Source organism: Schistocerca gregaria, unplaced genomic scaffold, assembly GCF_023897955.1.
Source record: "Schistocerca gregaria isolate iqSchGreg1 unplaced genomic scaffold, iqSchGreg1.2 ptg000912l, whole genome shotgun sequence".
Lineage (NCBI taxonomy): Eukaryota > Metazoa > Arthropoda > Insecta > Orthoptera > Acrididae > Schistocerca > Schistocerca gregaria.
In genome coordinates, this window is record NW_026062270.1 from 95,382 (window position 1) to 113,250 (window position 17,869).

General features: G+C 51.7%; 37 non-coding genes across 37 annotated transcripts; 30 read left to right on the top strand and 7 right to left on the bottom strand.

Annotated features, from left to right (window-relative positions):
• Positions 1 to 321: 321 nt before the first annotated feature.
• Trnae-uuc (transfer RNA glutamic acid (anticodon UUC)) lies at positions 322 to 393 on the top strand. The gene has a single exon. It is a non-coding gene; the product is annotated as a tRNA-Glu (tRNA).
• Positions 394 to 650: 257 nt separating this feature from the next.
• Trnai-aau (transfer RNA isoleucine (anticodon AAU)) lies at positions 651 to 724 on the top strand. Its single transcript has one exon. It is a non-coding gene; the product is annotated as a tRNA-Ile (tRNA).
• A 741-nt stretch (positions 725 to 1,465) lies between these two features.
• Trnag-ucc (transfer RNA glycine (anticodon UCC)) lies at positions 1,466 to 1,537 on the bottom strand. Its single transcript has one exon. It is a non-coding gene; the product is annotated as a tRNA-Gly (tRNA).
• A 331-nt stretch (positions 1,538 to 1,868) lies between these two features.
• Trnag-gcc (transfer RNA glycine (anticodon GCC)) lies at positions 1,869 to 1,939 on the top strand. Its single transcript has one exon. It is a non-coding gene; the product is annotated as a tRNA-Gly (tRNA).
• Positions 1,940 to 2,232: 293 nt separating this feature from the next.
• On the top strand, positions 2,233 to 2,305 carry Trnam-cau (transfer RNA methionine (anticodon CAU)). The gene has a single exon. It is a non-coding gene; the product is annotated as a tRNA-Met (tRNA).
• Positions 2,306 to 2,761: 456 nt separating this feature from the next.
• Positions 2,762 to 2,833, top strand: Trnae-uuc (transfer RNA glutamic acid (anticodon UUC)). The gene has a single exon. It is a non-coding gene; the product is annotated as a tRNA-Glu (tRNA).
• Positions 2,834 to 3,090: 257 nt separating this feature from the next.
• Trnai-aau (transfer RNA isoleucine (anticodon AAU)) lies at positions 3,091 to 3,164 on the top strand. The gene has a single exon. It is a non-coding gene; the product is annotated as a tRNA-Ile (tRNA).
• A 741-nt stretch (positions 3,165 to 3,905) lies between these two features.
• Positions 3,906 to 3,977, bottom strand: Trnag-ucc (transfer RNA glycine (anticodon UCC)). Its single transcript has one exon. It is a non-coding gene; the product is annotated as a tRNA-Gly (tRNA).
• A 331-nt stretch (positions 3,978 to 4,308) lies between these two features.
• Trnag-gcc (transfer RNA glycine (anticodon GCC)) lies at positions 4,309 to 4,379 on the top strand. Its single transcript has one exon. It is a non-coding gene; the product is annotated as a tRNA-Gly (tRNA).
• Positions 4,380 to 4,672: 293 nt separating this feature from the next.
• Trnam-cau (transfer RNA methionine (anticodon CAU)) lies at positions 4,673 to 4,745 on the top strand. Its single transcript has one exon. It is a non-coding gene; the product is annotated as a tRNA-Met (tRNA).
• A 456-nt stretch (positions 4,746 to 5,201) lies between these two features.
• Trnae-uuc (transfer RNA glutamic acid (anticodon UUC)) lies at positions 5,202 to 5,273 on the top strand. The gene has a single exon. It is a non-coding gene; the product is annotated as a tRNA-Glu (tRNA).
• Positions 5,274 to 5,530: 257 nt separating this feature from the next.
• Positions 5,531 to 5,604, top strand: Trnai-aau (transfer RNA isoleucine (anticodon AAU)). Its single transcript has one exon. It is a non-coding gene; the product is annotated as a tRNA-Ile (tRNA).
• A 741-nt stretch (positions 5,605 to 6,345) lies between these two features.
• Trnag-ucc (transfer RNA glycine (anticodon UCC)) lies at positions 6,346 to 6,417 on the bottom strand. The gene has a single exon. It is a non-coding gene; the product is annotated as a tRNA-Gly (tRNA).
• A 331-nt stretch (positions 6,418 to 6,748) lies between these two features.
• Positions 6,749 to 6,819, top strand: Trnag-gcc (transfer RNA glycine (anticodon GCC)). Its single transcript has one exon. It is a non-coding gene; the product is annotated as a tRNA-Gly (tRNA).
• A 293-nt stretch (positions 6,820 to 7,112) lies between these two features.
• Positions 7,113 to 7,185, top strand: Trnam-cau (transfer RNA methionine (anticodon CAU)). The gene has a single exon. It is a non-coding gene; the product is annotated as a tRNA-Met (tRNA).
• A 456-nt stretch (positions 7,186 to 7,641) lies between these two features.
• On the top strand, positions 7,642 to 7,713 carry Trnae-uuc (transfer RNA glutamic acid (anticodon UUC)). Its single transcript has one exon. It is a non-coding gene; the product is annotated as a tRNA-Glu (tRNA).
• Positions 7,714 to 7,970: 257 nt separating this feature from the next.
• On the top strand, positions 7,971 to 8,044 carry Trnai-aau (transfer RNA isoleucine (anticodon AAU)). The gene has a single exon. It is a non-coding gene; the product is annotated as a tRNA-Ile (tRNA).
• A 741-nt stretch (positions 8,045 to 8,785) lies between these two features.
• Trnag-ucc (transfer RNA glycine (anticodon UCC)) lies at positions 8,786 to 8,857 on the bottom strand. The gene has a single exon. It is a non-coding gene; the product is annotated as a tRNA-Gly (tRNA).
• A 331-nt stretch (positions 8,858 to 9,188) lies between these two features.
• Positions 9,189 to 9,259, top strand: Trnag-gcc (transfer RNA glycine (anticodon GCC)). The gene has a single exon. It is a non-coding gene; the product is annotated as a tRNA-Gly (tRNA).
• A 293-nt stretch (positions 9,260 to 9,552) lies between these two features.
• On the top strand, positions 9,553 to 9,625 carry Trnam-cau (transfer RNA methionine (anticodon CAU)). Its single transcript has one exon. It is a non-coding gene; the product is annotated as a tRNA-Met (tRNA).
• A 456-nt stretch (positions 9,626 to 10,081) lies between these two features.
• Positions 10,082 to 10,153, top strand: Trnae-uuc (transfer RNA glutamic acid (anticodon UUC)). Its single transcript has one exon. It is a non-coding gene; the product is annotated as a tRNA-Glu (tRNA).
• Positions 10,154 to 10,410: 257 nt separating this feature from the next.
• Positions 10,411 to 10,484, top strand: Trnai-aau (transfer RNA isoleucine (anticodon AAU)). Its single transcript has one exon. It is a non-coding gene; the product is annotated as a tRNA-Ile (tRNA).
• Positions 10,485 to 11,225: 741 nt separating this feature from the next.
• Positions 11,226 to 11,297, bottom strand: Trnag-ucc (transfer RNA glycine (anticodon UCC)). Its single transcript has one exon. It is a non-coding gene; the product is annotated as a tRNA-Gly (tRNA).
• A 331-nt stretch (positions 11,298 to 11,628) lies between these two features.
• Trnag-gcc (transfer RNA glycine (anticodon GCC)) lies at positions 11,629 to 11,699 on the top strand. Its single transcript has one exon. It is a non-coding gene; the product is annotated as a tRNA-Gly (tRNA).
• A 293-nt stretch (positions 11,700 to 11,992) lies between these two features.
• Trnam-cau (transfer RNA methionine (anticodon CAU)) lies at positions 11,993 to 12,065 on the top strand. The gene has a single exon. It is a non-coding gene; the product is annotated as a tRNA-Met (tRNA).
• Positions 12,066 to 12,521: 456 nt separating this feature from the next.
• Positions 12,522 to 12,593, top strand: Trnae-uuc (transfer RNA glutamic acid (anticodon UUC)). The gene has a single exon. It is a non-coding gene; the product is annotated as a tRNA-Glu (tRNA).
• A 257-nt stretch (positions 12,594 to 12,850) lies between these two features.
• On the top strand, positions 12,851 to 12,924 carry Trnai-aau (transfer RNA isoleucine (anticodon AAU)). Its single transcript has one exon. It is a non-coding gene; the product is annotated as a tRNA-Ile (tRNA).
• A 741-nt stretch (positions 12,925 to 13,665) lies between these two features.
• Trnag-ucc (transfer RNA glycine (anticodon UCC)) lies at positions 13,666 to 13,737 on the bottom strand. The gene has a single exon. It is a non-coding gene; the product is annotated as a tRNA-Gly (tRNA).
• A 331-nt stretch (positions 13,738 to 14,068) lies between these two features.
• Trnag-gcc (transfer RNA glycine (anticodon GCC)) lies at positions 14,069 to 14,139 on the top strand. The gene has a single exon. It is a non-coding gene; the product is annotated as a tRNA-Gly (tRNA).
• A 293-nt stretch (positions 14,140 to 14,432) lies between these two features.
• Trnam-cau (transfer RNA methionine (anticodon CAU)) lies at positions 14,433 to 14,505 on the top strand. Its single transcript has one exon. It is a non-coding gene; the product is annotated as a tRNA-Met (tRNA).
• Positions 14,506 to 14,961: 456 nt separating this feature from the next.
• On the top strand, positions 14,962 to 15,033 carry Trnae-uuc (transfer RNA glutamic acid (anticodon UUC)). The gene has a single exon. It is a non-coding gene; the product is annotated as a tRNA-Glu (tRNA).
• Positions 15,034 to 15,290: 257 nt separating this feature from the next.
• Trnai-aau (transfer RNA isoleucine (anticodon AAU)) lies at positions 15,291 to 15,364 on the top strand. Its single transcript has one exon. It is a non-coding gene; the product is annotated as a tRNA-Ile (tRNA).
• A 741-nt stretch (positions 15,365 to 16,105) lies between these two features.
• Trnag-ucc (transfer RNA glycine (anticodon UCC)) lies at positions 16,106 to 16,177 on the bottom strand. Its single transcript has one exon. It is a non-coding gene; the product is annotated as a tRNA-Gly (tRNA).
• A 331-nt stretch (positions 16,178 to 16,508) lies between these two features.
• Positions 16,509 to 16,579, top strand: Trnag-gcc (transfer RNA glycine (anticodon GCC)). Its single transcript has one exon. It is a non-coding gene; the product is annotated as a tRNA-Gly (tRNA).
• A 293-nt stretch (positions 16,580 to 16,872) lies between these two features.
• Positions 16,873 to 16,945, top strand: Trnam-cau (transfer RNA methionine (anticodon CAU)). Its single transcript has one exon. It is a non-coding gene; the product is annotated as a tRNA-Met (tRNA).
• Positions 16,946 to 17,401: 456 nt separating this feature from the next.
• Positions 17,402 to 17,473, top strand: Trnae-uuc (transfer RNA glutamic acid (anticodon UUC)). Its single transcript has one exon. It is a non-coding gene; the product is annotated as a tRNA-Glu (tRNA).
• Positions 17,474 to 17,730: 257 nt separating this feature from the next.
• Trnai-aau (transfer RNA isoleucine (anticodon AAU)) lies at positions 17,731 to 17,804 on the top strand. Its single transcript has one exon. It is a non-coding gene; the product is annotated as a tRNA-Ile (tRNA).
• The last annotated feature ends 65 nt before the right edge of the window (positions 17,805 to 17,869 follow it).

Genomic DNA, 17,869 nt, shown 5'->3' on the forward strand with positions numbered 1-17,869 from the left:
TTCTTTTGTGAAATTTTCAAGAAAAAATGTACTAGTAATAAAACTGAATTTCGTATGATATAACATGTAAAGTCACACAGTGTATGACCTGCTATATAATGACAGGCTGCAGGTCTTTACTTGCGAAATAAGTAAATAAATATTACTACTCACAGCTTTGCTTTTCCTCCTACCCCTGTAACAACGAGGCCAAAAGCAACGGACTGTGACTTTTGCCATGCGCGCCTCGGCATGGGAGAGCGAAAAGATGCTCGCAAACAGGGAAAGTGCGACACGGAAAGCCAGTGGAGGGGGTGTAAACCCCAAAAATAAGCGTGCGCGTCCGGTGTGGTCTAGTGGCTAGGATACCTGGCTTTCACCCAGGAGGCCCGGGTTCGATTCCCGGTACCGGAATGTAATTTTTTCGGAACAAATCACGACAAGTTTGGACCCTGCGAAATGCTGTTTCACGTCCTCCTCGCGTTATAGCTACTGGTTCATAAACGTGAGCTGAAAACAGTCGAGAGAAACGGGCACGCAATGAAATTACTACGAGCAGCGGAATAAAGGAAGAAGAGACCCTGGTCCACTGTTGGACTGCTACCATAGAAATGTTACCTGTAAATACGCAGAGCCACTCCGTCTAAGCGCTGGAAGACGGAGTGCACCGAGGCCCGTTAGCTCAGTTGGTTAGAGCGTCGTGCTAATAACGCGAAGGTCGTGGGTTCGATCCCCCCACGGGCCACTTCGATTTTACTACTTCAAAAAGGCAACGCCGATTTCCCCGGGCAAGTATGGTGACAAAGAAATCGTCACATTGTGTGGGAGCTGATAGGGGACCCGAAAGCGACTTGTCGGGACGCGCTAAAACACTTCACAGGTCACAGCACGCTGAACACACAGTTTGTCGTCCGATCACCGCTACTGCGCGACGCTGGGCGTTGTCAGTGCTTGGGCGGGTGACCGCCTGCGAACACAGGGCGCTGCCGACAGTTTCAATTCGTATTTCTCTTTTCTCGTCGGTTTCGGAGCTGCAGCGCTATTCGGTCTAGGGCACTGGCGCCACGTTTTGCCTCTCGGTATGCCAAGTCGCGCCGTGCGGCCACAGTGAAATGAAGGAGCGTGTTGTAAAATTTTCAACAAAGAAAAAAAGAAATGTGCTAGTAATAAAACTGAATTTGTCTGACAGAACATGTAAAATCACACAATGCACGATAACAGGCAGCAGGTCTTTACTTGAGGCATAAGTAATGTTGTGCCCGCCTCGCCATACCTCTCTCAGTCGTTTCGCGTGCTTGTCCTTCTGATATAGGCCGATTGGAGAGCGTCAGCTCTCGCGTCAGCCGAGCAAAGTCGAGACAAGTCGAGACTCAAGCGGAATCGACGCACACAATATAGGGTGGCCTGCAGCCAGTAAGAGGAGGAAAGAAACATTAATTTAATGACGCGTGGCAAAAGTACTCATACGCAGAAGTAAAACGCAGGCTGCGGTGGCCGGGAATCGAACCCGGATCAACTGCTTGGAAGGCAACTATGCTGACCATTACACCACCACCGCACGGTTTTCTTCCGCGCACGCCGCGCTGTGTCTGCTTCCCGCCTGTCGGCGGCGGCTGAAGGTGGTCGCAGCAGCAGGCGCATTACGGGGTAGGCGAGCGCATCCAGACAGCGTCTCTACGCACATTTCGCGTCCTTTGGCAAGAGTCGTCGCGTGCGTGCGCCGCAACACTACTTAGACGATCGCGTTCGGGCGTCATTTTTAAGCAGTGCAGCGCAGGATTCAGCGTTTGTAGCATTCTCTCGAGAGGATGCCACGGCGCTGGACGGCAGTCCCACTTTCCCTTCAGACGTCTGCCGCGGAAAGCACAAGGAAGCTGCAAACTAGCTGAGCATCGGTGGTTCAGTGGTAGAATGCTCGCCTGCCACGCGGGCGGCCCGGGTTCGATTCCCGGCCGATGCATCATTTTGTTTTTTCCCCGATAGTGGAGCTGCGTGTCCTTCGCACTCGAAGTGCGTGGGCCACGAGAATGAACCGCGGGATTCCGTGTGGAAACAACCAAACACGCAGCGCGCACGTCTTCTCGTTTGGACTCCTGCGTGCTATTGTGCATACTGGCGTCGGCCTATCATCGCAAGTTGCCTGCAGCGCCGGGAATGCACGTGTAGTAACAGAAAAAATGAGCCAGCAAGTGCAGACTCTCTACCACTAGTATTTGCTACTTGCCGAGATACCAGAAGGTTTGGCCATCACGTGCCTCGGTAGCGCAGTAGGCAGCGCGTAAGTCTCATAATCTTAAGGTCGTGAGTTCGATCCTCACCCGGGGCATTTAATTTACTTCCGTTCACAGCTAAATTGACGGCTCTGGGGTTGCGAAGGAGCAAAACAGCTTGTAGTTTGTTATCCATAAGGCTTCAACAACTCAGCGTGAAAATGCTTACTTCCCGTTATTACTACTTGCAGTTCTTTTGTGAAATTTTCAAGAAAAAATGTACTAGTAATAAAACTGAATTTCGTATGATATAACATGTAAAGTCACACAGTGTATGACCTGCTATATAATGACAGGCTGCAGGTCTTTACTTGCGAAATAAGTAAATAAATATTACTACTCACAGCTTTGCTTTTCCTCCTACCCCTGTAACAACGAGGCCAAAAGCAACGGACTGTGACTTTTGCCATGCGCGCCTCGGCATGGGAGAGCGAAAAGATGCTCGCAAACAGGGAAAGTGCGACACGGAAAGCCAGTGGAGGGGGTGTAAACCCCAAAAATAAGCGTGCGCGTCCGGTGTGGTCTAGTGGCTAGGATACCTGGCTTTCACCCAGGAGGCCCGGGTTCGATTCCCGGTACCGGAATGTAATTTTTTCGGAACAAATCATGACAAGTTTGGACCCTGCGAAATGCTGTTTCACGTCCTCCTCGCGTTATAGCTACTGGTTCATAAACGTGAGCTGAAAACAGTCGAGAGAAACGGGCACGCAATGAAATTACTACGAGCAGCGGAATAAAGGGAGAAGAGACCCTGGTCCACTGTTGGACTGCTACCATAGAAATGTTACCTGTAAATACGCAGAGCCACTCCGTCTAAGCGCTGGAAGACGGAGTGCACCGAGGCCCGTTAGCTCAGTTGGTTAGAGCGTCGTGCTAATAACGCGAAGGTCGTGGGTTCGATCCCCCCACGGGCCACTTCGATTTTACTACTTCAAAAAGGCAACGCCGATTTCCCCGGGCAAGTATGGTGACAAAGAAATCGTCACATTGTGTGGGAGCTGATAGGGGACCCGAAAGCGACTTGTCGGGACGCGCTAAAACACTTCACAGGTCACAGCACGCTGAACACACAGTTTGTCGTCCGATCACCGCTACTGCGCGACGCTGGGCGTTGTCAGTGCTTGGGCGGGTGACCGCCTGCGAACACAGGGCGCTGCCGACAGTTTCAATTCGTATTTCTCTTTTCTCGTCGGTTTCGGAGCTGCAGCGCTATTCGGTCTAGGGCACTGGCGCCACGTTTTGCCTCTCGGTATGCCAAGTCGCGCCGTGCGGCCACAGTGAAATGAAGGAGCGTGTTGTAAAATTTTCAACAAAGAAAAAAAGAAATGTGCTAGTAATAAAACTGAATTTGTCTGACAGAACATGTAAAATCACACAATGCACGATAACAGGCAGCAGGTCTTTACTTGAGGCATAAGTAATGTTGTGCCCGCCTCGCCATACCTCTCTCAGTCGTTTCGCGTGCTTGTCCTTCTGATATAGGCCGATTGGAGAGCGTCAGCTCTCGCGTCAGCCGAGCAAAGTCGAGACAAGTCGAGACTCAAGCGGAATCGACGCACACAATATAGGGTGGCCTGCAGCCAGTAAGAGGAGGAAAGAAACATTAATTTAATGACGCGTGGCAAAAGTACTCATACGCAGAAGTAAAACGCAGGCTGCGGTGGCCGGGAATCGAACCCGGATCAACTGCTTGGAAGGCAACTATGCTGACCATTACACCACCACCGCACGGTTTTCTTCCGCGCACGCCGCGCTGTGTCTGCTTCCCGCCTGTCGGCGGCGGCTGAAGGTGGTCGCAGCAGCAGGCGCATTACGGGGTAGGCGAGCGCATCCAGACAGCGTCTCTACGCACATTTCGCGTCCTTTGGCAAGAGTCGTCGCGTGCGTGCGCCGCAACACTACTTAGACGATCGCGTTCGGGCGTCATTTTTAAGCAGTGCAGCGCAGGATTCAGCGTTTGTAGCATTCTCTCGAGAGGATGCCACGGCGCTGGACGGCAGTCCCACTTTCCCTTCAGACGTCTGCCGCGGAAAGCACAAGGAAGCTGCAAACTAGCTGAGCATCGGTGGTTCAGTGGTAGAATGCTCGCCTGCCACGCGGGCGGCCCGGGTTCGATTCCCGGCCGATGCATCATTTTGTTTTTTCCCCGATAGTGGAGCTGCGTGTCCTTCGCACTCGAAGTGCGTGGGCCACGAGAATGAACCGCGGGATTCCGTGTGGAAACAACCAAACACGCAGCGCGCACGTCTTCTCGTTTGGACTCCTGCGTGCTATTGTGCATACTGGCGTCGGCCTATCATCGCAAGTTGCCTGCAGCGCCGGGAATGCACGTGTAGTAACAGAAAAAATGAGCCAGCAAGTGCAGACTCTCTACCACTAGTATTTGCTACTTGCCGAGATACCAGAAGGTTTGGCCATCACGTGCCTCGGTAGCGCAGTAGGCAGCGCGTAAGTCTCATAATCTTAAGGTCGTGAGTTCGATCCTCACCCGGGGCATTTAATTTACTTCCGTTCACAGCTAAATTGACGGCTCTGGGGTTGCGAAGGAGCAAAACAGCTTGTAGTTTGTTATCCATAAGGCTTCAACAACTCAGCGTGAAAATGCTTACTTCCCGTTATTACTACTTGCAGTTCTTTTGTGAAATTTTCAAGAAAAAATGTACTAGTAATAAAACTGAATTTCGTATGATATAACATGTAAAGTCACACAGTGTATGACCTGCTATATAATGACAGGCTGCAGGTCTTTACTTGCGAAATAAGTAAATAAATATTACTACTCACAGCTTTGCTTTTCCTCCTACCCCTGTAACAACGAGGCCAAAAGCAACGGACTGTGACTTTTGCCATGCGCGCCTCGGCATGGGAGAGCGAAAAGATGCTCGCAAACAGGGAAAGTGCGACACGGAAAGCCAGTGGAGGGGGTGTAAACCCCAAAAATAAGCGTGCGCGTCCGGTGTGGTCTAGTGGCTAGGATACCTGGCTTTCACCCAGGAGGCCCGGGTTCGATTCCCGGTACCGGAATGTAATTTTTTCGGAACAAATCACGACAAGTTTGGACCCTGCGAAATGCTGTTTCACGTCCTCCTCGCGTTATAGCTACTGGTTCATAAACGTGAGCTGAAAACAGTCGAGAGAAACGGGCACGCAATGAAATTACTACGAGCAGCGGAATAAAGGGAGAAGAGACCCTGGTCCACTGTTGGACTGCTACCATAGAAATGTTACCTGTAAATACGCAGAGCCACTCCGTCTAAGCGCTGGAAGACGGAGTGCACCGAGGCCCGTTAGCTCAGTTGGTTAGAGCGTCGTGCTAATAACGCGAAGGTCGTGGGTTCGATCCCCCCACGGGCCACTTCGATTTTACTACTTCAAAAAGGCAACGCCGATTTCCCCGGGCAAGTATGGTGACAAAGAAATCGTCACATTGTGTGGGAGCTGATAGGGGACCCGAAAGCGACTTGTCGGGACGCGCTAAAACACTTCACAGGTCACAGCACGCTGAACACACAGTTTGTCGTCCGATCACCGCTACTGCGCGACGCTGGGCGTTGTCAGTGCTTGGGCGGGTGACCGCCTGCGAACACAGGGCGCTGCCGACAGTTTCAATTCGTATTTCTCTTTTCTCGTCGGTTTCGGAGCTGCAGCGCTATTCGGTCTAGGGCACTGGCGCCACGTTTTGCCTCTCGGTATGCCAAGTCGCGCCGTGCGGCCACAGTGAAATGAAGGAGCGTGTTGTAAAATTTTCAACAAAGAAAAAAAGAAATGTGCTAGTAATAAAACTGAATTTGTCTGACAGAACATGTAAAATCACACAATGCACGATAACAGGCAGCAGGTCTTTACTTGAGGCATAAGTAATGTTGTGCCCGCCTCGCCATACCTCTCTCAGTCGTTTCGCGTGCTTGTCCTTCTGATATAGGCCGATTGGAGAGCGTCAGCTCTCGCGTCAGCCGAGCAAAGTCGAGACAAGTCGAGACTCAAGCGGAATCGACGCACACAATATAGGGTGGCCTGCAGCCAGTAAGAGGAGGAAAGAAACATTAATTTAATGACGCGTGGCAAAAGTACTCATACGCAGAAGTAAAACGCAGGCTGCGGTGGCCGGGAATCGAACCCGGATCAACTGCTTGGAAGGCAACTATGCTGACCATTACACCACCACCGCACGGTTTTCTTCCGCGCACGCCGCGCTGTGTCTGCTTCCCGCCTGTCGGCGGCGGCTGAAGGTGGTCGCAGCAGCAGGCGCATTACGGGGTAGGCGAGCGCATCCAGACAGCGTCTCTACGCACATTTCGCGTCCTTTGGCAAGAGTCGTCGCGTGCGTGCGCCGCAACACTACTTAGACGATCGCGTTCGGGCGTCATTTTTAAGCAGTGCAGCGCAGGATTCAGCGTTTGTAGCATTCTCTCGAGAGGATGCCACGGCGCTGGACGGCAGTCCCACTTTCCCTTCAGACGTCTGCCGCGGAAAGCACAAGGAAGCTGCAAACTAGCTGAGCATCGGTGGTTCAGTGGTAGAATGCTCGCCTGCCACGCGGGCGGCCCGGGTTCGATTCCCGGCCGATGCATCATTTTGTTTTTTCCCCGATAGTGGAGCTGCGTGTCCTTCGCACTCGAAGTGCGTGGGCCACGAGAATGAACCGCGGGATTCCGTGTGGAAACAACCAAACACGCAGCGCGCACGTCTTCTCGTTTGGACTCCTGCGTGCTATTGTGCATACTGGCGTCGGCCTATCATCGCAAGTTGCCTGCAGCGCCGGGAATGCACGTGTAGTAACAGAAAAAATGAGCCAGCAAGTGCAGACTCTCTACCACTAGTATTTGCTACTTGCCGAGGTACCAGAAGGTTTGGCCATGACGTGCCTCGGTAGCGCAGTAGGCAGCGCGTAAGTCTCATAATCTTAAGGTCGTGAGTTCGATCCTCACCCGGGGCATTTAATTTACTTCCGTTCACAGCTAAATTGACGGCTCTGGGGTTGCGAAGGAGCAAAACAGCTTGTAGTTTGTTATCCATAAGGCTTCAACAACTCAGCGTGAAAATGCTTACTTCCCGTTATTACTACTTGCAGTTCTTTTGTGAAATTTTCAAGAAAAAATGTACTAGTAATAAAACTGAATTTCGTATGATATAACATGTAAAGTCACACAGTGTATGACCTGCTATATAATGACAGGCTGCAGGTCTTTACTTGCGAAATAAGTAAATAAATATTACTACTCACAGCTTTGCTTTTCCTCCTACCCCAGTAACAACGAGGCCAAAAGCAACGGACTGTGACTTTTGCCATGCGCGCCTCGGCATGGGAGAGCGAAAAGATGCTCGCAAACAGGGAAAGTGCGACACGGAAAGCCAGTGGAGGGGGTGTAAACCCCAAAAATAAGCGTGCGCGTCCGGTGTGGTCTAGTGGCTAGGATACCTGGCTTTCACCCAGGAGGCCCGGGTTCGATTCCCGGTACCGGAATGTAATTTTTTCGGAACAAATCACGACAAGTTTGGACCCTGCGAAATGCTGTTTCACGTCCTCCTCGCGTTATAGCTACTGGTTCATAAACGTGAGCTGAAAACAGTCGAGAGAAACGGGCACGCAATGAAATTACTACGAGCAGCGGAATAAAGGGAGAAGAGACCCTGGTCCACTGTTGGACTGCTACCATAGAAATGTTACCTGTAAATACGCAGAGCCACTCCGTCTAAGCGCTGGAAGACGGAGTGCACCGAGGCCCGTTAGCTCAGTTGGTTAGAGCGTCGTGCTAATAACGCGAAGGTCGTGGGTTCGATCCCCCCACGGGCCACTTCGATTTTACTACTTCAAAAAGGCAACGCCGATTTCCCCGGGCAAGTATGGTGACAAAGAAATCGTCACATTGTGTGGGAGCTGATAGGGGACCCGAAAGCGACTTGTCGGGACGCGCTAAAACACTTCACAGGTCACAGCACGCTGAACACACAGTTTGTCGTCCGATCACCGCTACTGCGCGACGCTGGGCGTTGTCAGTGCTTGGGCGGGTGACCGCCTGCGAACACAGGGCGCTGCCGACAGTTTCAATTCGTATTTCTCTTTTCTCGTCGGTTTCGGAGCTGCAGCGCTATTCGGTCTAGGGCACTGGCGCCACGTTTTGCCTCTCGGTATGCCAAGTCGCGCCGTGCGGCCACAGTGAAATGAAGGAGCGTGTTGTAAAATTTTCAACAAAGAAAAAAAGAAATGTGCTAGTAATAAAACTGAATTTGTCTGACAGAACATGTAAAATCACACAATGCACGATAACAGGCAGCAGGTCTTTACTTGAGGCATAAGTAATGTTGTGCCCGCCTCGCCATACCTCTCTCAGTCGTTTCGCGTGCTTGTCCTTCTGATATAGGCCGATTGGAGAGCGTCAGCTCTCGCGTCAGCCGAGCAAAGTCGAGACAAGTCGAGACTCAAGCGGAATCGACGCACACAATATAGGGTGGCCTGCAGCCAGTAAGAGGAGGAAAGAAACATTAATTTAATGACGCGTGGCAAAAGTACTCATACGCAGAAGTAAAACGCAGGCTGCGGTGGCCGGGAATCGAACCCGGATCAACTGCTTGGAAGGCAACTATGCTGACCATTACACCACCACCGCACGGTTTTCTTCCGCGCACGCCGCGCTGTGTCTGCTTCCCGCCTGTCGGCGGCGGCTGAAGGTGGTCGCAGCAGCAGGCGCATTACGGGGTAGGCGAGCGCATCCAGACAGCGTCTCTACGCACATTTCGCGTCCTTTGGCAAGAGTCGTCGCGTGCGTGCGCCGCAACACTACTTAGACGATCGCGTTCGGGCGTCATTTTTAAGCAGTGCAGCGCAGGATTCAGCGTTTGTAGCATTCTCTCGAGAGGATGCCACGGCGCTGGACGGCAGTCCCACTTTCCCTTCAGACGTCTGCCGCGGAAAGCACAAGGAAGCTGCAAACTAGCTGAGCATCGGTGGTTCAGTGGTAGAATGCTCGCCTGCCACGCGGGCGGCCCGGGTTCGATTCCCGGCCGATGCATCATTTTGTTTTTTCCCCGATAGTGGAGCTGCGTGTCCTTCGCACTCGAAGTGCGTGGGCCACGAGAATGAACCGCGGGATTCCGTGTGGAAACAACCAAACACGCAGCGCGCACGTCTTCTCGTTTGGACTCCTGCGTGCTATTGTGCATACTGGCGTCGGCCTATCATCGCAAGTTGCCTGCAGCGCCGGGAATGCACGTGTAGTAACAGAAAAAATGAGCCAGCAAGTGCAGACTCTCTACCACTAGTATTTGCTACTTGCCGAGATACCAGAAGGTTTGGCCATCACGTGCCTCGGTAGCGCAGTAGGCAGCGCGTAAGTCTCATAATCTTAAGGTCGTGAGTTCGATCCTCACCCGGGGCATTTAATTTACTTCCGTTCACAGCTAAATTGACGGCTCTGGGGTTGCGAAGGAGCAAAACAGCTTGTAGTTTGTTATCCATAAGGCTTCAACAACTCAGCGTGAAAATGCTTACTTCCCGTTATTACTACTTGCAGTTCTTTTGTGAAATTTTCAAGAAAAAATGTACTAGTAATAAAACTGAATTTCGTATGATATAACATGTAAAGTCACACAGTGTATGACCTGCTATATAATGACAGGCTGCAGGTCTTTACTTGCGAAATAAGTAAATAAATATTACTACTCACAGCTTTGCTTTTCCTCCTACCCCTGTAACAACGAGGCCAAAAGCAACGGACTGTGACTTTTGCCATGCGCGCCTCGGCATGGGAGAGCGAAAAGTTGCTCGCAAACAGGGAAAGTGCGACACGGAAAGCCAGTGGAGGGGGTGTAAACCCCAAAAATAAGCGTGCGCGTCCGGTGTGGTCTAGTGGCTAGGATACCTGGCTTTCACCCAGGAGGCCCGGGTTCGATTCCTGGTACCGGAATGTAATTTTTTCGGAACAAATCACGACAAGTTTGGACCCTGCGAAATGCTGTTTCACGTCCTCCTCGCGTTATAGCTACTGGTTCATAAACGTGAGCTGAAAACAGTCGAGAGAAACGGGCACGCAATGAAATTACTACGAGCAGCGGAATAAAGGGAGAAGAGACCCTGGTCCACTGTTGGACTGCTACCATAGAAATGTTACCTGTAAATACGCAGAGCCACTCCGTCTAAGCGCTGGAAGACGGAGTGCACCGAGGCCCGTTAGCTCAGTTGGTTAGAGCGTCGTGCTAATAACGCGAAGGTCGTGGGTTCGATCCCCCCACGGGCCACTTCGATTTTACTACTTCAAAAAGGCAACGCCGATTTCCCCGGGCAAGTATGGTGACAAAGAAATCGTCACATTGTGTGGGAGCTGATAGGGGACCCGAAAGCGACTTGTCGGGACGCGCTAAAACACTTCACAGGTCACAGCACGCTGAACACACAGTTTGTCGTCCGATCACCGCTACTGCGCGACGCTGGGCGTTGTCAGTGCTTGGGCGGGTGACCGCCTGCGAACACAGGGCGCTGCCGACAGTTTCAATTCGTATTTCTCTTTTCTCGTCGGTTTCGGAGCTGCAGCGCTATTCGGTCTAGGGCACTGGCGCCACGTTTTGCCTCTCGGTATGCCAAGTCGCGCCGTGCGGCCACAGTGAAATGAAGGAGCGTGTTGTAAAATTTTCAACAAAGAAAAAAAGAAATGTGCTAGTAATAAAACTGAATTTGTCTGACAGAACATGTAAAATCACACAATGCACGATAACAGGCAGCAGGTCTTTACTTGAGGCATAAGTAATGTTGTGCCCGCCTCGCCATACCTCTCTCAGTCGTTTCGCGTGCTTGTCCTTCTGATATAGGCCGATTGGAGAGCGTCAGCTCTCGCGTCAGCCGAGCAAAGTCGAGACAAGTCGAGACTCAAGCGGAATCGACGCACACAATATAGGGTGGCCTGCAGCCAGTAAGAGGAGGAAAGAAACATTAATTTAATGACGCGTGGCAAAAGTACTCATACGCAGAAGTAAAACGCAGGCTGCGGTGGCCGGGAATCGAACCCGGATCAACTGCTTGGAAGGCAACTATGCTGACCATTACACCACCACCGCACGGTTTTCTTCCGCGCACGCCGCGCTGTGTCTGCTTCCCGCCTGTCGGCGGCGGCTGAAGGTGGTCGCAGCAGCAGGCGCATTACGGGGTAGGCGAGCGCATCCAGACAGCGTCTCTACGCACATTTCGCGTCCTTTGGCAAGAGTCGTCGCGTGCGTGCGCCGCAACACTACTTAGACGATCGCGTTCGGGCGTCATTTTTAAGCAGTGCAGCGCAGGATTCAGCGTTTGTAGCATTCTCTCGAGAGGATGCCACGGCGCTGGACGGCAGTCCCACTTTCCCTTCAGACGTCTGCCGCGGAAAGCACAAGGAAGCTGCAAACTAGCTGAGCATCGGTGGTTCAGTGGTAGAATGCTCGCCTGCCACGCGGGCGGCCCGGGTTCGATTCCCGGCCGATGCATCATTTTGTTTTTTCCCCGATAGTGGAGCTGCGTGTCCTTCGCACTCGAAGTGCGTGGGCCACGAGAATGAACCGCGGGATTCCGTGTGGAAACAACCAAACACGCAGCGCGCACGTCTTCTCGTTTGGACTCCTGCGTGCTATTGTGCATACTGGCGTCGGCCTATCATCGCAAGTTGCCTGCAGCGCCGGGAATGCACGTGTAGTAACAGAAAAAATGAGCCAGCAAGTGCAGACTCTCTACCACTAGTATTTGCTACTTGCCGAGATACCAGAAGGTTTGGCCATCACGTGCCTCGGTAGCGCAGTAGGCAGCGCGTAAGTTTCATAATCTTAAGGTCGTGAGTTCGATCCTCACCCGGGGCATTTAATTTACTTCCGTTCACAGCTAAATTGACGGCTCTGGGGTTGCGAAGGAGCAAAACAGCTTGTAGTTTGTTATCCATAAGGCTTCAACAACTCAGCGTGAAAATGCTTACTTCCCGTTATTACTACTTGCAGTTCTTTTGTGAAATTTTCAAGAAAAAATGTACTAGTAATAAAACTGAATTTCGTATGATATAACATGTAAAGTCACACAGTGTATGACCTGCTATATAATGACAGGCTGCAGGTCTTTACTTGCGAAATAAGTAAATAAATATTACTACTCACAGCTTTGCTTTTCCTCCTACCCCTGTAACAACGAGGCCAAAAGCAACGGACTGTGACTTTTGCCATGCGCGCCTCGGCATGGGAGAGCGAAAAGTTGCTCGCAAACAGGGAAAGTGCGACACGGAAAGCCAGTGGAGGGGGTGTAAACCCCAAAAATAAGCGTGCGCGTCCGGTGTGGTCTAGTGGCTAGGATACCTGGCTTTCACCCAGGAGGCCCGGGTTCGATTCCCGGTACCGGAATGTAATTTTTTCGGAACAAAACACGACAAGTTTGGACCCTGCGAAATGCTGTTTCACGTCCTCCTCGCGTTATAGCTACTGGTTCATAAACGTGAGCTGAAAACAGTCGAGAGAAACGGGCACGCAATGAAATTACTACGAGCAGCGGAATAAAGGGAGAAGAGACCCTGGTCCACTGTTGGACTGCTACCATAGAAATGTTACCTGTAAATACGCAGAGCCACTCCGTCTAAGCGCTGGAAGACGGAGTGCACCGAGGCCCGTTAGCTCAGTTGGTTAGAGCGTCGTGCTAATAACGCGAAGGTCGTGGGTTCGATCCCCCCACGGGCCACTTCGATTTTACTACTTCAAAAAGGCAACGCCGATTTCCCCGGGCAAGTATGGTGACAAAGAAATCGTCACATTGTGTGGGAGCTGATAGGGGACCCGAAAGCGACTTGTCGGGACGCGCTAAAACACTTCACAGGTCACAGCACGCTGAACACACAGTTTGTCGTCCGATCACCGCTACTGCGCGACGCTGGGCGTTGTCAGTGCTTGGGCGGGTGACCGCCTGCGAACACAGGGCGCTGCCGACAGTTTCAATTCGTATTTCTCTTTTCTCGTCGGTTTCGGAGCTGCAGCGCTATTCGGTCTAGGGCACTGGCGCCACGTTTTGCCTCTCGGTATGCCAAGTCGCGCCGTGCGGCCACAGTGAAATGAAGGAGCGTGTTGTAAAATTTTCAACAAAGAAAAAAAGAAATGTGCTAGTAATAAAACTGAATTTGTCTGACAGAACATGTAAAATCACACAATGCACGATAACAGGCAGCAGGTCTTTACTTGAGGCATAAGTAATGTTGTGCCCGCCTCGCCATACCTCTCTCAGTCGTTTCGCGTGCTTGTCCTTCTGATATAGGCCGATTGGAGAGCGTCAGCTCTCGCGTCAGCCGAGCAAAGTCGAGACAAGTCGAGACTCAAGCGGAATCGACGCACACAATATAGGGTGGCCTGCAGCCAGTAAGAGGAGGAAAGAAACATTAATTTAATGACGCGTGGCAAAAGTACTCATACGCAGAAGTAAAACGCAGGCTGCGGTGGCCGGGAATCGAACCCGGATCAACTGCTTGGAAGGCAACTATGCTGACCATTACACCACCACCGCACGCTTTTCTTCCGCGCACGCCGCGCTGTGTCTGCTTCCCGCCTGTCGGCGGCGGCTGAAGGTGGTCGCAGCAGCAGGCGCATTACGGGGTAGGCGAGCGCATCCAGACAGCGTCTCTACGCACATTTCGCGTCCTTTGGCAAGAGTCGTCGCGTGCGTGCGCCGCAACACTACTTAGACGATCGCGTTCGGGCGTCATTTTTAAGCAGTGCAGCGCAGGATTCAGCGTTTGTAGCATTCTCTCGAGAGGATGCCACGGCGCTGGACGGCAGTCCCACTTTCCCTTCAGACGTCTGCCGCGGAAAGCACAAGGAAGCTGCAAACTAGCTGAGCATCGGTGGTTCAGTGGTAGAATGCTCGCCTGCCACGCGGGCGGCCCGGGTTCGATTCCCGGCCGATGCATCATTTTGTTTTTTCCCCGATAGTGGAGCTGCGTGTCCTTCGCACTCGAAGTGCGTGGGCCACGAGAATGAACCGCGGGATTCCGTGTGGAAACAACCAAACACGCAGCGCGCACGTCTTCTCGTTTGGACTCCTGCGTGCTATTGTGCATACTGGCGTCGGCCTATCATCGCAAGTTGCCTGCAGCGCCGGGAATGCACGTGTAGTAACAGAAAAAATGAGCCAGCAAGTGCAGACTCTCTACCACTAGTATTTGCTACTTGCCGAGATACCAGAAGGTTTGGCCATCACGTGCCTCGGTAGCGCAGTAGGCAGCGCGTAAGTCTCATAATCTTAAGGTCGTGAGTTCGATCCTCACCCGGGGCATTTAATTTACTTCCGTTCACAGCTAATTTGACGGCTCTGGGGTTGCGAAGGAGCAAAACAGCTTGTAGTTTGTTATCCATAAGGCTTCAACAACTCAGCGTGAAAATGCTTACTTCCCGTTATTACTACTTGCAGTTCTTTTGTGAAATTTTCAAGAAAAAATGTACTAGTAATAAAACTGAATTTCGTATGATATAACATGTAAAGTCACACAGTGTATGACCTGCTATATAATGACAGGCTGCAGGTCTTTACTTGCGAAATAAGTAAATAAATATTACTACTCACAGCTTTGCTTTTCCTCCTACCCCTGTAACAACGAGGCCAAAAGCAACGGACTGTGACTTTTGCCATGCGCGCCTCGGCATGGGAGAGCGAAAAGATGCTCGCAAACAGGGAAAGTGCGACACGGAAAGCCAGTGGAGGGGGTGTAAACCCCAAAAATAAGCGTGCGCGTCCGGTGTGGTCTAGTGGCTAGGATACCTGGCTTTCACCCAGGAGGCCCGGGTTCGATTCCCGGTACCGGAATGTAATTTTTTCGGAACAAAACACGACAAGTTTGGACCCTGCGAAATGCTGTTTCACGTCCTCCTCGCGTTATAGCTACTGGTTCATAAACGTGAGCTGAAAACAGTCGAGAGAAACGGGCACGCAATGAAATTACTACGAGCAGCGGAATAAAGGGAGAAGAGACCCTGGTCCACTGTTGGACTGCTACCATAGAAATGTTACCTGTAAATACGCAGAGCCACTCCGTCTAAGCGCTGGAAGACGGAGTGCACCGAGGCCCGTTAGCTCAGTTGGTTAGAGCGTCGTGCTAATAACGCGAAGGTCGTGGGTTCGATCCCCCCACGGGCCACTTCGATTTTACTACTTCAAAAAGGCAACGCCGATTTCCCCGGGCAAGTATGGTGACAAAGAAATCGTCACATTGTGTGGGAGCTGATAGGGGACCCGAAAGCGACTTGTCGGGACGCGCTAAAACACTTCACAGGTCACAGCACGCTGAACACACAGTTTGTCGTCCGATCACCGCTACTGCGCGACGCTGGGCGTTGTCAGTGCTTGGGCGGGTGACCGCCTGCGAACACAGGGCGCTGCCGACAGTTTCAATTCGTATTTCTCTTTTCTCGTCGGTTTCGGAGCTGCAGCGCTATTCGGTCTAGGGCACTGGCGCCACGTTTTGCCTCTCGGTATGCCAAGTCGCGCCGTGCGGCCACAGTGAAATGAAGGAGCGTGTTGTAAAATTTTCAACAAAGAAAAAAAGAAATGTGCTAGTAATAAAACTGAATTTGTCTGACAGAACATGTAAAATCACACAATGCACGATAACAGGCAGCAGGTCTTTACTTGAGGCATAAGTAATGTTGTGCCCGCCTCGCCATACCTCTCTCAGTCGTTTCGCGTGCTTGTCCTTCTGATATAGGCCGATTGGAGAGCGTCAGCTCTCGCGTCAGCCGAGCAAAGTCGAGACAAGTCGAGACTCAAGCGGAATCGACGCACACAATATAGGGTGGCCTGCAGCCAGTAAGAGGAGGAAAGAAACATTAATTTAATGACGCGTGGCAAAAGTACTCATACGCAGAAGTAAAACGCAGGCTGCGGTGGCCGGGAATCGAACCCGGATCAACTGCTTGGAAGGCAACTATGCTGACCATTACACCACCACCGCACGGTTTTCTTCCGCGCACGCCGCGCTATGTCTGCTTCCCGCCTGTCGGCGGCGGCTGAAGGTGGTCGCAGCAGCAGGCGCATTACGGGGTAGGCGAGCGCATCCAGACAGCGTCTCTACGCACATTTCGCGTCCTTTGGCAAGAGTCGTCGCGTGCGTGCGCCGCAACACTACTTAGACGATCGCGTTCGGGCGTCATTTTTAAGCAGTGCAGCGCAGGATTCAGCGTTTGTAGCATTCTCTCGAGAGGATGCCACGGCGCTGGACGGCAGTCCCACTTTCCCTTCAGACGTCTGCCGCGGAAAGCACAAGGAAGCTGCAAACTAGCTGAGCATCGGTGGTTCAGTGGTAGAATGCTCGCCTGCCACGCGGGCGGCCCGGGTTCGATTCCCGGCCGATGCATCATTTTGTTTTTTCCCCGATAGTGGAGCTGCGTGTCCTTCGCACTCGAAGTGCGTGGGCCACGAGAATGAACCGCGGGATTCCGTGTGGAAACAACCAAACACGCAGCGCGCACGTCTTCTCGTTTGGACTCCTGCGTGCTATTGTGCATACTGGCGTCGGCCTATCATCGCAAGTTGCCTGCAGCGCCGGGAATGCACGTGTAGTAACAGAAAAAATGAGCCAGCAAGTGCAGACTCTCTACCACTAGTATTTGCTACTTGCCGAGATACCAGAAGGTTTGGCCATCACGTGCCTCGGTAGCGCAGTAGGCAGCGCGTAAGTCTCATAATCTTAAGGTCGTGAGTTCGATCCTCACCCGGGGCATTTAATTTACTTCCGTTCACAGCTAAATTGACGGCTCTGGGGTTGCGAAGGAGCAAAACAGCTTGTAGTTTGTTATCCATAAGGCTTCAACAACTCAGCGTGAAAATGCTTACTTCCCGTTATTACTACTTGCAGTTCTTTTGTGAAATTTTCAAGAAAAAATGTACTAGTAATAAAACTGAATTTCGTATGATATAACATGTAAAGTCACACAGTGTATGACCTGCTATATAATGACAGGCTGCAGGTCTTTACTTGCGAAATAAGTAAATAAATATTACTACTCACAGCTTTGCTTTTCCTCCTACCCCTGTAACAACGAGGCCAAAAGCAACGGACTGTGACTTTTGCCATGCGCGCCTCGGCATGGGAGAGCGAAAAGTTGCTCGCAAACAGGGAAAGTGCGACACGGAAAGCCAGTGGAGGGGGTGTAAACCCCAAAAATAAGCGTGCGCGTCCGGTGTGGTCTAGTGGCTAGGATACCTGGCTTTCACCCAGGAGGCCCGGGTTCGATTCCCGGTACCGGAATGTAATTTTTTCGGAACAAAACACGACAAGTTTGGACCCTGCGAAATGCTGTTTCACGTCCTCCTCGCGTTATAGCTACTGGTTCATAAACGTGAGCTGAAAACAGTCGAGAGAAACGGGCACGCAATGAAATTACTACGAGCAGCGGAATAAAGGGAGAAGAGACCCTGGTCCACTGTTGGACTGCTACCATAGAAATGTTACCTGTAAATACGCAGAGCCACTCCGTCTAAGCGCTGGAAGACGGAGTGCACCGAGGCCCGTTAGCTCAGTTGGTTAGAGCGTCGTGCTAATAACGCGAAGGTCGTGGGTTCGATCCCCCCACGGGCCACTTCGATTTTACTACTTCAAAAAGGCAACGCCGATTTCCCCGGGCAAGTATGGTGACAAAGAAAT